At 36.1% G+C, this 16,164-nt stretch overlaps 1 protein-coding gene across 5 annotated transcripts in view; it reads left to right on the plus strand.

The window, feature by feature from the left end:
• Window positions 1-7,941: 7,941 nt before the first annotated feature.
• FARP2 (FERM, ARH/RhoGEF and pleckstrin domain protein 2) overlaps window positions 7,942-16,164 on the plus strand; it is a 65,602-nt gene continuing 57,379 nt past the window's right edge. For 4 of the 5 annotated variants that reach the window (XR_015728456.1, XR_015728457.1, XM_034439530.2 and 1 more), the window contains exon 1: window positions 7,942-8,265. The gene's annotated coding sequence lies outside the window, so the exon portion shown is untranslated. Of the gene's footprint in view, window positions 8,266-12,206; window positions 12,319-16,164 lie in introns of those variants that run through there. The other variant, XM_034439531.3, reaches the window with a different exon arrangement.

Genomic DNA, 16,164 nt, shown 5'->3' on the forward strand with positions numbered 1-16,164 from the left:
TGAGGTCAGGACTCTGACTGGGCCACTCCAGAAGGCGTATTCTGTGCTGTTGAAGCCATTTTTTTGTTGAATTACTTGTATGCTTTGGGTCATTGTCCTGTTGCATCACCCATCCTCTGCAGAGCTTCAGTTGGTGGACAGATGGTTGTACATTTTCCTGAAAAATGTCTTGATAAACTCTGGAATTCATTTTCCCATCAATGATAACAATCCGTCCAGGCCCTGAGGCAGCAAAGCAGCCCCAAACCATGATGCTCCTTCCGCCATGTTTTATAGTGGGGATGAGGTTTTGATGTTGGTGTGCTGTGCCTTTTTTTCTCCACACAGTGTTGTGTGTTCTTCCCAAACAACTCAATTTTGGTTTCATCTGTCCACAGTATATTTTGCCAGTAGTGCTGTGGAACATCCAGGTGTTCTTTTGCAAACTTCAAACGTGCTGCAATATTTTTTTTGGACAGCAATGGCTTCCTCCGTGGTGTCCTCCCATGTACTCCATTCTTGTTTAATGTTTTCCTTATTGTAAATGTGTCAACAAAAATGATAGCATGTGCCAGAGATTTCTTAGGTCTTTAGCTGACACTCTAGGATTCTTCTTTACCTCATGAAGCATTCTGTCCTGTGCTCTTGCAGTCATTTTTACAGGACGACTATGCCTAGGGAGAGTAGCAACAGTGCTAAACTTTCTCCATTTGTAGACAGTCTGTCTTACCGTGGACACATGAACATCAAGGCTTTTGGAGATACTTTTGTAACCCTTTCCAGCTTCATGCAAGTCAACAATTCTTGATCGTAGATCTTCTGAGAGCTCTTTTCTGCGAGGCATGGTTCACATCAGACAATGCTTCTTGAAACCAGTAAACCCAAAACAGGTGTGTGTTTTTAAAGGGCAGGACAGCTGTCAGCAACACATCCAATATCATCACACTGATTGGAGTAAAGGTTGGCTCACTCCTGTCTCCAATTAGCTCTTGGAGGAGTCATTAGGCTAGGGGCTCACATACTTTTTCCTCCCTGCACTGTGAATGTTTACATGTTATATTCAATTAAACCATGGCAACATCTAATGTTTGTGTAGTATTATTTTAAGCAGACTGTGTTTTTCTATTGTTGTGACTTAGATGAAGTTCAAAGCACATTTTATGACCAATTCATGCAAAACTCCACGTAATCCCAAGGGGTTCACATACTTTTTCTTGCAACTGTATCTACTTGCATTTGTATGCTTTCAAACTGCTAGGTGGGCAGGAGCTGGGGCAAGGAACAGCAGCTCACCCTGTCGCATAGCATTTCCAGCTGACAAGCTCTGTATCTTCAACCACTAGCCACCGCACACACACACCAAGTATAGAGAGTTCTATATTTACTAATAAAAGTACCAATTGTCTTAATGTCAAATGCCACTTTTTCAGGTAATTTCTGTCTATCGATCTCTGGGATCTTAATTCTTCCCACCACCTTTTACATCAGTTTCATTCTTCTGTGAGTGAAAACTGTTCACAGGAGTGAATCTCTGGCAGAATGCTAGGGTATATTCTACTCGTCATGAGTAGAAGTGAAGCTGAACTAGTGGTGGAAAGTATTAGATTAGAAATTGAGAAGACTTAAGTTGTAGCTCTCTGTCATGAAAGCTAGCTCTGATTTTGGACCAGTCATGTTAACCAACTTCCAAGGCCAGATATAAAGGTAATAAATCAATTAATTGAAATACTTCTTTTACTTGATATGAATCACAAAGGTGAATTCTTGTACTAAAAAGATATTGGCAAAATTGCTTGCCAAAAAAACCACACAATATAGACCAGCAATGGTGTATCTATGACACACGTCAAACTTGACACTACACAACATTTTAGGTGACCCATCTGCTATTTATGTGACTCCAGAGACACTGCAATGGTTGTAAGTTTGGGCAGGGTAGTAACTTCTTCAGGGTTAAGCAAGAAGTACAAGTACAAGTGGTTTTAATTTGACCTGTTTTAGCAGTTGGTTAATAATCTATTCATTTGGCGTTGTGTATTTATTACTTAAATTACTATTTTACATGTGTCTGAGTCTGTTTACTTATATTTCATTTTTGTAATTATAGGATGTTTCTTGATATAAAAGCACCAAACATGATTGAACTGTATTTTCAATCATGGAAGAATCTTACCATAACATTTACCCTGGCTGAATTCTGTAAGCTACTGTAAACTCTAGCCATTTTTTAAATAATCCACAATAAGTACAACACTGAAGAAAAGGTATCAGGCAAATAAGTATCAGGCAAACTTAGTCCTAGCATTTCCATTTTATTTGGCTTTATTTTGTTTTGGTGTTGGAGTATGTGACAGTCTAGCTAAGCTTTTGCCAGACACATTTGGTGCCTTAACATTCTTCATCTTTCATCATGTCTCCTTAGATGCCTCAAGTTTTTGAGGAAGTCTGAATGAAATTGAGGCAGAGGGAAAATGCTATATTATCACCAGATGCTTCCAAGAACATCCGTTTCTACATTCATTAATCTACAGTTAAATGAAGCATAGAGTAGGCCAGTGAGTACATCACACCATTTGCAGCTCTGATTTGCATCTACTTTATGCAAATGTGTGGGAGAGATTCAAAAACAATCATTCAAGCTTACCGCATAATGTTAAATTTAGTATTTAAAAAGATTACAATACTCTTTAAGTTTACAAAGTTACATTGGTTCATGTGGACAGGAGCCCAAGTGCAGTTTGCAAGCATTGCAAATTAGGGGTTTTAATACTGTGGTGGAATAAGAGCCAAAAAAAGACTTCATTTTTGGCAACCAAAAAGCCATTTTATTTTCAGACTTCACGATAACAGTCTAAATTCTGGTTAACTTTTTTGCCCTGTAATGGGGCCAGTACAGACTATGTCAAATGTGTGTGTTTACATAACAAATACAAGAAATTAAAAAATGACCCTTTTGCGTGATGTATGATTTTAAACAGGTAATGTTAACAGTTTCTGCTTCTTCCATTAACTGCTTGTTTACCTATGCTACTTGATTAGAATATTGGAAGAAATCCTAGGACATAGAGTCCAATTCCGTCCAGTATAACTACAGAAATTAAAACTAAGTACTTAGTCTCTGTTTGAATACATCTATTAAAAGGGAGTCTACCATCTTCCTACATAATTGATTCCAGTAATCCTAACTCACATTTTATTTGCTCTGTTACTTAAAAATTATTTTTACAATGTTAAACACAATAAATATTACTTTAATGTGTATTAGCAATATGCACAAATCAGAAATGAATTTTATTTTCAGTCCAAAACAAATACATCACGTTCAATGAGTTCTACACTTTTTTAGATCTGTCACAATGCAGCAGAAATAAAATTCAACATGTTTTTCTTGCCCTGAGTTGAAAAAAGTGATTCTGGGTGAATTTTTTGGAGCAAAGCCAAGTATGCTTCAGTCTTTCTTTCTTTAACAACAACGATGGTGCCGCTGATGCCTCTTCTGAATGGCCTGTATATGTTTTTCAATTGTCTCAGCAGCTCCAAACACAATATATCCCACTAGCCATGCACCCACTGATCTCAACATCTTTCCTCCTTTCTCTCAGTCACCATTAGTGATGTCACAGTACATCATATCCTACTAGCCCAACCATCCTGATTTTCATTCGTCCCCACTATAAGAATGTTTAAATAGACTGTGCACTAGTTTGGCTAGAACTAAGGACATGGAAAAATGGGGGTTTCTCCTAAACGACTAGGATATTTACTGCAAATGTGGCTCTATTCAAATAGCTATCAATCTTTTATAGCTATCCCCCTGGGATCAACATGCACACAGAATGACTTGCTGGTCAGAAATATCCCTGCTATTAATGTGGTTTGGCATTGGGCTAGAACGCTATAAATCTATGTTTTATTAAAGTTTTTAATCTTTTTAAATTTAATAATTTCCCCCTTTCTAGTTCTTGCATTTCTGACACAAGACAGGACCAGGTTGGCTGTCAACAGTAAAGGAATAGGAATAAAAAAAATATACCACAGGCTAGCATATGGTAGAATACCTCTTGGAAGAGATGTCTGTGATATGTCTGGGTACTTACGGGACCGCCTTCTGCCACCAATTGCCTCCCACCGGCCAGTTCGCTCCCACAGAGAGGGCCTCCTCAGGGTGCCGTCGGCCAGACAATGTCAGCTGGTGACCCCCAGGGGGAGAGCCTTCTCTGTGGTGGCACCTACCCTTTGGAACAATCTACCCTCAGAGATACGAGTGATTTCCGACCTCCGGACTTTTCGTCGGGCCCTAAAAACCTATTTTTTTCAGTTAGCCAGACTGTCCTGATTTTAATGTTGGTTTTAAAATTTGATATGGATATTGATAAGTTTTAAATTACGGGCCAAATTTATTTAATTATTTTAAATCTATTTTTAACTTTTATGTATAAATGTTTTTCATCTTGGCTGTTCACCGCCCTGAGTCCGAAAGGAGAAGGGCGGTATAGAAGTTTGAAAAAATAAATAAATAAATAAATAAATAAATAAATAAATAAATAAATAAATAAATAAATAAAATATCCATTCAGGCAAGTTTTCTGTGACATTGTATGAAAATGAGATTTTGAGGAAACAGGATAGAAAGAATACTGTTGCTTCTGAAATTTATTGTTAAACTACTGAAAATACCATGAAGAGCCAAGAAAATTAAAAAAATTATACAAATCAACCCAGAGTTCTTAGTGGAGGCACAAAGGACAAGGCTAAAATTATCATACTTTGGACTTAACAATTTATTTAGTGACCATTTTAGTGCCAAGTTACAAAAGCATTGAAAAAAATGACTTACGATGTTTTCACATTTATGACCATTGCAGTATCCTCATGATCAAAATTCAGACACTTGGCAATTGATTCTTATTTATAACAGTGTCCCCAGGTGATGTGATCACCTTCTGCAACCTGACAAGCAAAATCTAGGGAACCAGATTCACTTACGGTAACAAATGTTACTAACTTAACTACTACAGTGGTTCACTTAACAATTGTGGCAAGAAAGGTCATAAAATGGGGCAAAGTTCACAATTATCTTGTTTAGCAACAAATTTTGAATTCAATTGTCATAAATTGAGAACTACCTATATTAAAACCGAGGTTTCTTAAGTAGTCTATAATGCTGGAAGAGTGGAAGGATAACTAGGGTGGTTAAGGACGAATTAAGGTAGATGTACTCAATTATAGCAGTGATGGGGGCTGTAATCAAGTGCAACCTCATTATGCTGGCAGATTTTTTTTCCAATTGCTTTCGAATCTGTTACTTGGCAATTTTGTCCAGACTAATTTTTCAAAAATCCTTTAAATAGTCTGTTTTATACTCAGGACCTGCTTAAGAGCTTTCATAAACATTCAAGTAGGAATAGAACTTTTGAGCTGACCCACCACATCATTGATATTCTGTATCAGATTTGATTTTTTATTAGAAAATCAAATCTGATTTTTTATTAGAAAATCAAATTTGATTTTTTATTAGAAAATCAAATTTGATTTTTTATTAGAAAATCAAATCTGATTTAAGATTTCAAATCGATACCATCTGGATTATTACATTTACGGAAGGCCCAACCATACATATTGCCAGTGATACCCCAGCACCATGGGTTAAATAAGATGAGTTCAGACTTGAAGCCCAACCCACCTGAAGAATATCGTTTACTAATAATTTATTTTTTACTGAATGTTCCACAATGAAAATGATACATCGATCATTAAACTGTAAATTAATGTGTTGTTTGATCATATGTACTTCTAGTAATAGAAATTCTTTTGAAATTGCCAATATATTTGAAATGTAGAAACTGAATATTTAGATGTTTTTCTGGTTTAAACTTTAAATCCATAAGTAAAAAATTCTTTATTTTTCCTTGAATTATAACTGTGTGGCTTGGATTTGAGAAAAAAACTACAATTACAAGTGAAAGATTAAGAAATGAAATAAAATCCACAAATGTACTTGCATGCTATTACAAAGCAATTATAATCAAACACTCTACCAATGACTGAATTGGAGTATTTCTCTTTCTATTGCATACTAAAATATTACATATTACATTCAATTACATTCATTGCCAGTTACACCTGCAGTCAATGAGATATACTGTTATGTCTCGAGATATAAACAATTGAGCACTTAGGAATATTATAACAGAATTATTACAGGAAGGAGCATATATATTGTAATAAATGTCAAATATACTTTTAATTTTAAATAACAAATTGAACAAAAATATTTCCTCAGATGGAAGACAAAGCAGAATAGCTATTATTAGATTGTATTTGTATCATAAATGTACTATCTTGCAGTTAGGTAGAAAGAAAGCATAAGACACAAGTCAGTGATGGGAAAGATCTAAGAGTAACAGAACAAGCTGGATGTTATGCAAAAGTGAGAAAAGCACTGCTAGAAAAGCATTAAAAGTAAAGTACTGTGTCATAACCATCCCATTCTGGTTTTGTATTATATCACATTTGGAGTATACGGAGGCTGGAAACTAAGCCTAATGAAAAAAGTTGAAACAGCTGAATATATTTGCCCAAGGACGAAAGGTGAAGGAAATAAATAATAGCAATCTTCAACAACACCTGAAAGGATAATATGCAAAAGATTGAGCAGGTTTTTCTTGTGTTGCTTCATGTGGCAACATCAGCATCATTGGGTAGAAATTGCAGGGAAGCAAATTTTGAGAAAACTTTAGTGGGGAAAATTACTAATTAAGACATATTCAAGAAATTCTTAAGAAAAATTACTAATTCTTAAGACATATTCAATAATGTAAGATACTGTTGAAAAAAGATAGTTGTATTCTCTTCGATAGAAGTATTTAAGCAGACTCCATGGCTATCTACCAGGGATATGTAGTAGCATCCAACATTGTAGACCTTGCATTCAGTGATCAGAGAGTTGGATTATGTTAGATGATTTGATTTCCAAAGTCCATTCCAACTGTAAGTTTCTCATGAATCTAATCTTTGCTGTAATAAGAAAGCTGCCAGTATAAGGATGCATTGTCATAACTTTCCTTTATGTTTTCTGTTTTCTTGCTGGGGGTGTTTTATGGTACAGAAAACAGCAGGATAAAGCTGTGTAAATTATATTCTAGGAAATGAGACAAAGCCAACATCACAGAATTAAAATGAAATTGGATTGTTATAGTTTTCCATGCTATAAATACTGAATAAAAATGTGTTCGGTAATGCTTTAATTTTAGTGCTTTTGAAAACTTTTTCTGAAATAAAAGCTTTTTTCTAAAATTCCACCTAATTTTTTAAACAAGAGAATTACAATTTTTTTCTTTGATTTGTTGGAAACATGCCAAGTATATATTGACTCCTTTCTCCTTTATTTCCCCGCTTTGGCTCTTTACAGCACAAACTTGGCATCAATTGGGGTTCACCAGAAAACCAAAGGACCAGAAAAATAATGAAACCACAAGGTAGAAGCAGCTTAACACCTGCAGTCATTGTATTTGACTCTGTTGCTTAAAGGGGAACTTGCAATATATTAAATACAGCTGACCTATGCTTTCCATTTTTCATCACATTTGGCCACCTAGCTGCAGATGTTATGAGGTCTAGTTCGGCACAGCTGGAACTTTGAAAAGCAGAACTTCTCACCATTTGTTTTAGTGGCCCATGCTTACCTTACCATCTCTGAGGTGTAGATACCGGTATGACAACTATTTTCCCATTGCATTAGTTGGGACGAGGGGGGGAGGTTGAAAAGGAGTAACACAACGGTACACTTTTATATGTTTTTCTTATTCTATTTCAGTATAATAAAAGCAGTTGAAAATATCACACTTCGCAGGGTGCCATGCTTATTCATTTGAGGAAACCTATCTCTTGCCTTCTGTTCACACATTCTTCATGAATAGCGATGCATGCCGCGCCCAACCCTGCAAGGTCCCGAATGCCACTAGGGATAACGCCCTTAGTTTCTTGTCGCCACGCATTTTGTGAGCTGCTCCCATAATCGGGAGAACACCCCCGCGTGCTACTCCAGGCACACTCCGCCCTCCTTCGAGGTTGCTGACTGGGCTCTTGGAACCGGGGGAATCGAAGCCCCGCCCCGGGAAGTCTGCGGCAGCCAATAGCAACAGGTATCGGGCAAAAGGGGAGGCAATGATGGCGCTGGCCTTCTGAAGCGGGGAAGGGGCGAAGCAGAGAAGGCGCGAGCGGGCGAAAGAGTGACCGAGTGGCAGCGGTGGCGGCCGTCGGCGTCCTTCTTGGCGGCGGTTTAAGGTGAGGGCGCGTTCGAGAAAAAGGCGGAACGAGCACAGTGGTGAAGGGGTGATGCCCGCAATAGGGATCTGTGTTGGGGGGCTCACTCTTTTCAGAACCGTGTTGAAAGGGGGCCTTTTTAGACGAAGCCCCTTCGCTTTTCGCTATTGTCAACCCTGTCGGTTCCTAGGATCCGTGGCCCGAAGATGTATGATGAGGTGGGGGGGGGTGTGAGGTCGAACCTGGGGTGGATTAGCAATCTTTTCCTGGAAAATACAAAACTACGGTCGTTTCTTTGGCCCCTGCCACTCCCTTTGACAGGGCGGGGCAACACCCATACCAGATGGGTATCATATGGGATTCCTGTGACTTCTGGCCTGGAACCAGTGGTTGCCACAATCTGTGCGCCCAACTAAATGTTTGCAGCCAAGATTTGATGGCTGTGTTAAATCTTGGTGATTGCTCCCAAGTACGCCGCATAACTTTTAATTTTGTAGAGAGGTTTGTCTTAAAACTGTTTTTCATTATAGAGTTACATTATCATTATCCTGATTCCACGCTAGCTGATGAAAAATCAGCTGTATATTTATAATAACGTTATAATGACACGATCATTCTTCACAAATTGCGTTTTAAAAGCTGATTTATGTCGTTATCATTTTGGTAGATTTAATGCAAGTCAGTTTTTCCAAGATGTTAAACAGCCTACTTTATTTTGTTTTTCTTCTAAAAAGCTGGTGGAACTCTTTCCTGTATGTTTTAAACGTTGTTATTATAAGTACAAAGCGTTGTTCCTGAACATTTCTGCATCTCACTATCTTTTCTAATTTGCTTTAGCTAGAAACTTGGTAATATTCTATTGTGTTTTCACAAGGTTTGCATATGTGTATATATACTGATGATTTACAATTTTGCTGCAAAGAGAATATTTTAGAAACAGGTACCACCTATAGCTAAATAAATGACAGTAGGAGCTTATGGTCAATTTGTGCACAGGTAAAGTTTGTACATAGTCTTCGTGATTTTCATGCCTTTTTTGCAAAACATTTGCACTGATTGAAGTTGCTGGAAATATTTTCTAAATTGTAGATTCCTTTTCTCTAGGTTCATACTGTAGCGTTAAACTGAAATTAAAGGGGAAAATGTAATAAAAACAATTAGAAACTAATAATTCTGGCTTCTAGAGAACGATTTACTGTATATACCAAAACTTAGACCCCCCCTTAAACAGTTTAAATTAAATGTATGAAGTAGTTGTCATTTTCTTCTAAACATTTTCTTACTTTTTTAATACATGAGCTTTGTACATTTTTAGTACAATAACATTTTTCCCTGAACAAAAGGTAGTAAAAGATATTAAGATTGGCCTGTGGGGCCTGACCTTTGGTATACTGTCTATATGTGTGTGTTTGTATATTACAATTCTGTTTTAGAATAGTGGGAATTAAAACAATAAATTTGTTTGATTTCAAATGTTGGATTTTTATAGTTACTCTAGTAATTGTAAATTTGCATAAAATATTGCCTCTTATTTGCAATGATCATTCATTTTTACTAAATTTACAACAGTTTCTTTTTCATACATGTTGGTATTAAATTATATTCTGTTTTATCCTTTAATTTCTCTGTGGTTTCTAAGCATTGTTTAATAAAGTAATACAGTAAAATGTTAAAAACTTCATTAGGGCTGTGCACTGCTTTTGAAGTAATTCAGAAAAGATCCTTTGGGGTGCATAGGAGACAAACATAGCATCTGCCTGCAGCTCTTTCAAGCTACTGCATCTTTTCCTACAAATATAGGGCTGCTGCTATAACTATTGTGTGATTCTGGAGAAAATTGTAGCTATTTAAACAAGTTCTGAAGCCAACTTTTATAATTAAATCTGGAACATTACACAACCCTAAAATTTATATGAACAATAGTTTTGTTTCCAATTCTGATTAATGTATGTCACATGACCAAGCTTGACTGGTCATTCAGATGAGATAAGACACAAAGATTGTTACAATATTACATACTAAGAAATAATTGAGTACTATTACATCTATCATTTTTTTCCTGAAGCAATTTACAGATTATGGATACTCGAATAGTGTATTCACCTTTGATCAAATAAGAGTGCCATTTTCAGAATGTTACCTTCATTTCCCCTGAATACATATATTGTATCAGCTCCTTCATGAGCCTTACATTATTTGTCATAAAATATGGTTTGTATTTATTTTGGGATCCAGTCAAAGTACTAACCTTGACCTTTTTAATTCATCATAGACTAGTTCCATTCTGACTAAATGGAATAAATGCCTACTTTCATATATTTCTCATCCTATACATTGAGAACCGGGAGAAATACCCAATGCATATTTCTTATACAGTGATGTTTTAATAGTGGTGCATAGCTGTAGAACTCTGGATAAGAATTAACTCTACAAGTTAAATGAAAACCCTTTCACCTGAAAGTACTTTTAAGTTTGGTTAGCTGCAGCCTTTCATCTTTTATTCATTACTGGTTTTAGTTGTGTATTGTATTTAGCGTTTTAATTGCATACTGCTCAGAACCTTTCTGAGTGAAACCTACATCTAATAAACATAAATACAATTCAATTAGATTCCCTTAATTTCTTACATAAATGCATTTTATTGCCCTGGCATCTTTAATCATATTTTTCTTGCAGGGCTAGCAGTATACTAGAAGTTGCATGTAATTGTTATAAGTTCATCTTTTAAACTATTGCATGCAGAATGTTGTGTAGCACTGGTGGCCAATAAAAGTGATAGAAAATATCTTCATTACAATTAGTTTCCTAAACTACCATTTAAATTAAAACTCTCAAACTACCATTTAAAATAAAACTCAATATTGGGTAGTGGATTTATTTATCTATCTCCATATAAATATTATGGATAAGATTTTTAAGCAATTGTCAAAAACAATTTTGATGAATTGAACCTAGATAACACGCATCTGTAAGAGTATTTGTTGACAATAAAAGGATTAAATATTGCAATAATAACAAATTCTAAATAAAGCCTCCAAATTATTCTTAGCTGTGCTGATTGGTATTTCAATTTTTAGTCTGCATAAAACCATCAAGAAGAGCAGGGTTTGCTTGAGAAGATTGGCTCAAGACAGAATTGGAAGAGGAACAGAACAAAATTAGGGCATAGAAGTTGAAAAGATGTATTCTCGTTGAAAGTTTTTCTCTGCTATTAACCGGGGGGGGGGGTTGGGTTTTTTTTGGGTTTTTTTTGCAGAAAAAGGCAATATTATGTTCCCTTTAGTTGAGAGAGGGGAAAGGCTCCATTTTGGAGACAGAAATCTTCCTTGGAGACACAAGGAAAGATTCGAATGGAAGATTACCTTTCCCAAGAGTCTCATTGGACTTGCCTAAAAAATAGCTGGGCAGCAGAAGTAGCCTGGATTCAGGCCACAGAATAATAAAAAGTTCTCAAAATAGAATGACTTCATCATTGCAGATCCTCTTCCCTATCCTTCTTTGAGAGGAATCTTGCTGCTGTAACATACCTTTGGATTGTAGTCCTTGAAAAACTTTTAACTGTATCCTAGCACTGTTTCTTAGTCCTTAGTTTCTTAGAGGCACAAAGGCTTGGCCTTTTGAAGTAGGATATAGCTGTAACTGCGGGATGGACCCCATTAAATGGCTCGTGTGATCTGCTGTCGCCAGGGCGGGGGGATGGGAGGTGGGGAGTGATTTTGTTATATTGTACTACATTAATTTATTTGATTCTTTTTGTTAGTTTTTATTGTTTTAAATGTAGTTTTATATTCGCCATGGGCGAATAGGCGGCAATATAAATTAAATAAACAAACTTTATCTAGGAAAACCAGAAATTTATCTCTTGCCTTTAGGAGTTTTCCACTGATGAGGTGGCTCTCTGTTATAATTAATTTTTTCTCTGGAAAAGTTGGGCAAGAGGTAGACAGAGATTTGAGGTTCTCGTTTCTGTTTATCTGTAGAGATCCTCAGTCATCCAAATCAGAGGTGTCAAACTCATGTCGTCATGGTGGCGTCTCATGATGTATCGCAACTTTTTCCTCTTCGCTAAACCAGGTGGGTGTGGCCGGTGCATGACGCATCTGACCTGCGGGCTGCAAGTTTGACACCTGGTCATGGTTGTCTCAAAGGTACTTTTTCCTAGGAAAAACAAAGTCAAGTTGTCTTTTGAAAAAGCACCTTTGAGTCACTTCTGTTTGGTTATCTCAATAGATGGTATTGTCCAAGCAGAATACTTGGGTAAATGTCAAATTGGTGGGGTTGGAAGACTGCAATTGTTGAATTATTAGGCAGAAGAAACAAAAGCATGTCTTGAAGCAAAAAGGCATAGTGGAAGGATGATGCTATTGTGGGTAGACTTCACAAGCCAAGTAATAAATCCTGACTCTTCAAACACTAAACAATGTATTAAGAAAGTTGCTTGTGGTAGAAATTTCAAAATCTCAACATGGCCAAAAAGGCTGGTTTATTGCAGCAAGAAATGTCACATACATAGACCAATCTATTGCAGAAAATAGAAATTCAGCCCTGTATGTTTGCTCTGGGGTTTAAATCTTAGCCTTTTTCTCCTGCCTTTGTAAATCAATGGACTTTGCCCTGTTTTTCCTCAAGTTGAGAGTCAGAAACATTTGCTGAGTGTTTATATAATGATTCTGTCTAGCTTGGCCATTGCTGGATCCCAGCTAGTTTTAGCTTTTACCCAATGGAATGGAGCAGGTGCATGTTATCATTCAACATTTCTTGACCTTGATTGACCCCTTAGCTAATCGTGTTGGTATTGGCCCGTTAGTAGGGTTATAGGTGTATAATAGCACACATAGATTGAATGAAGTTCCAAGTTCCTTTTTTTATTTTCTAAACATATTATTATTTTTTAGAAATAATAATAGAATTTGACTGTTCCACAAAGCACATCTCTTGACTACTAGGATTTATTCAAAGCAAAGTTCTTACTTTTTATTGCCTTTTTACAGAATCATGATGGGAGAAATTTATTTCAAAATATAATTCAGATATTAATATTTACTGTCAATAAACAATCTGCATCATTCAGAAGATGGATAGTATGGATGAATAATTAGTAGCTGTTTGGTGTTCTTAAAAAAGGATAACCTTTTAGTGAGAAACTTCTCACTAAAGTCAGACTTCCCTTTAGCAAATTCATTTATTCATTTATTTATCTGTCAAATTTAGATGGCTGTCTATCCCTCACAAAGTGATTCTGGGAAGTATACAGTAACATCTATTTTTAAAAATACTACAAAACTAATTAAAAACAATTAAAACAATAATCATGGGTAAAATAAGATCATGACGAAGAAAATATCACAGTATATATAATACAGCCAGCATGTGGGGTCCCTGATACCAGAGGATTGCCAGACTTGCTGGAAAAAACATGTTTTCTAGAAGGCCTAGAAAAGGGTTGGGCCTAACTTTACTTCTGAGGAGATTTATGTTCTAAAGAGTAGGCATCATGGCAGAAAAAACCCTTCCTAGGTCCTGTCAGATGGAATTCATTTGCAGACAGGATTTGCAGTACACATCTCCTGTTGAACCTGATTGTTGAACCTGATTTACGGGACCGCCTGCTGCCGCAAACGGCCTCCCACCGGCTGGTACGCTCTCACAGAGAGGGACTCCTCCGTGTGCCGTCAGCCAAACAATGTTGGCTGGCGGCCCCCAGGGGAAGAGCCTTCTCTGTGGGGGCACCTACTATCTGGAACAAGCTCCCCCCGGAGATACGGAGGATCCCGGATCTATGCACCTTCCGCCGCGCTCTCAAGACCTTTTTATTTCACCAGGCTGGTCTGGCCTAACCTCTCCCATTCTCTTTTTAATGTAAATTTTAATGTAAATTTTAATTTGTTCTTAACCTGGGGTTTTAAATTTGTCTTGGGCTAAATTGATTTAATTCGATTTTACTTCTGCTCTTAAATTTTTGTATTCTATGTGTTTTATCTTGTGTCTGTTCACAGCCCTGAGTCCTTCGGGAGTAGGGCGGTATATAAATCAAATAAAATGGAAAAAAAAATGAAATTGGATGGTAGATGTAATCTTGAAGAGACAGTCTCTCAGATAAACTGGCTCCATGCCATGTAAGGCTTGAAAGGTCAAAACTGGTACCTTGCATTGACTGCTAAATGTGCTCAAGTAGCTTTGCTTCAGTAGTGCATTACAATCTATTCTATATCTTTCCTTGAAAATTAATGTAGACTTCAAGCCTAAAATACAAATGATACTGTAATTTTAGACATCATGGCACTAACATAAAAATTAAGACATTAGTAATTAAAATCATAGCCTTTTTAAAAAGAGATTTTAAATTAATGATTGACATTCATTGTACGTTCTATGGATAGAATGGACTCTGCAAACACATATGGAGCCATTGACTAAGGATTATGAGAATTGCCAATACTTCTGAAGGATGTATTGCCCAGACTGGGGAAAGCTTCCCAATGACTTATTTTATCCAGTGAGGCTGCCAAGATTCCTTTCCCTTTTTTTAATGCCACAGACAACTATGGGCAAAGGTTCAGACATTCAGTGGGCTATAAATGGAAAAGTTATGAGATTATTGTCTATGCTTGTACTATTTTGATTGAGCTGAATTATTTAATTGAACCAAAATATTAGTGGTGATTTTGATTTTTTTAAGAACAATTTCTTCTCTTTATAATGGCTATTACTAAAGACATGCATATACATTTACATACTGTATTAGTTTTTATTTTAAGAATTGTAAAACATGTTTTAGGAACAGTTATTTTGCAGTAATACCAAAGTTTTATGCAATTGGATATTGAGGCATTATTTGTAAATCATGTAAATATGCATATAAAGAAGCAATTTTAAGAAGCATATAAAGGCAGGAAACTATGTGTGCGCGTGTGTGTGAGAGTAAAACTTTACTGGTATGAACTACATATCCTCTGAACCAAAGTATACCTCAGTTTACTTTTCTTGAAATTGAAATAGTGCTTTTTGGTTAGTTGTCATATTTTGCTCTGAATACATCTTGCAAAAATGTATAGAAGACTCCAATTGAACATTTATTTATATTTAACAGTATTTATTGGCCATCCAATCCATGTTTGAAAATATGTTCCATCTACATTTGGAAATGAAAATAAACCTCCAATCTTCAATTCAGTATTACCAAGTCAAGACATTATATTTGCACTCTGGTCTCTTGCCTGGGGATTGAGCTGATGTTGAAACTTGAAATGAGCACACTGTATCCTGAATGTGAATGGCATTTCATTTTAATATCTCAAATGTAGTTACAGTACATTGTTACAAATTTTCAACTAGATGAATGATGCACAGGTGTGATTAAAGAATATTCATTGGTTTGGCTACTGAATGTGCAAGATAAATTACAGAACTGGTAGTTTGTGAATCTCATTTTTTAACTTGTTTATTTCTCCCAGAAAGCTGTCCTTCTTACTACAAAGCTAAAATTTAGCTTCCTATCATTTTGAGTTAGTAATACACAAAACTATTATAAAGCAAAAGTTGCTTTTAAAGCCTTAAAATAGTACAAAAGTAGCCTTAGAAATTTGAAAGTAGGCTTAAAAGCCTTACAAATAGCCTTAAAATTAGTTTTAAGGGCCTTAAAGCAGTACAAAAGTAGTTTTAAAAGCCCAGAAAAAAAGTCCACACCTTAAAAGATTAAAAGAAAAACCAGAAAATCCTGGCCAAACTCATGTATAGCCCTACCTTTCTTGTTTTATTTTTTTTTACACACCAACAATCCTTCGTCATACACCCCCCTCCCTTAAAGCTAGCCCTTAAAGATTGGTTATTCTTACCATAGGATCAGTTAATTTCATTATTTTACAAACTTTCCCAAGACTGTAAAAAGCAGTATTTTGCTTCATTCATTTTTGAGTTCTC

Source organism: Pantherophis guttatus, chromosome 6, assembly GCF_059756535.1.
Source record: "Pantherophis guttatus breed Tessera chromosome 6, ASM5975653v1, whole genome shotgun sequence".
In the NCBI taxonomy this organism is placed as follows: domain Eukaryota; kingdom Metazoa; phylum Chordata; class Lepidosauria; order Squamata; family Colubridae; genus Pantherophis; species Pantherophis guttatus.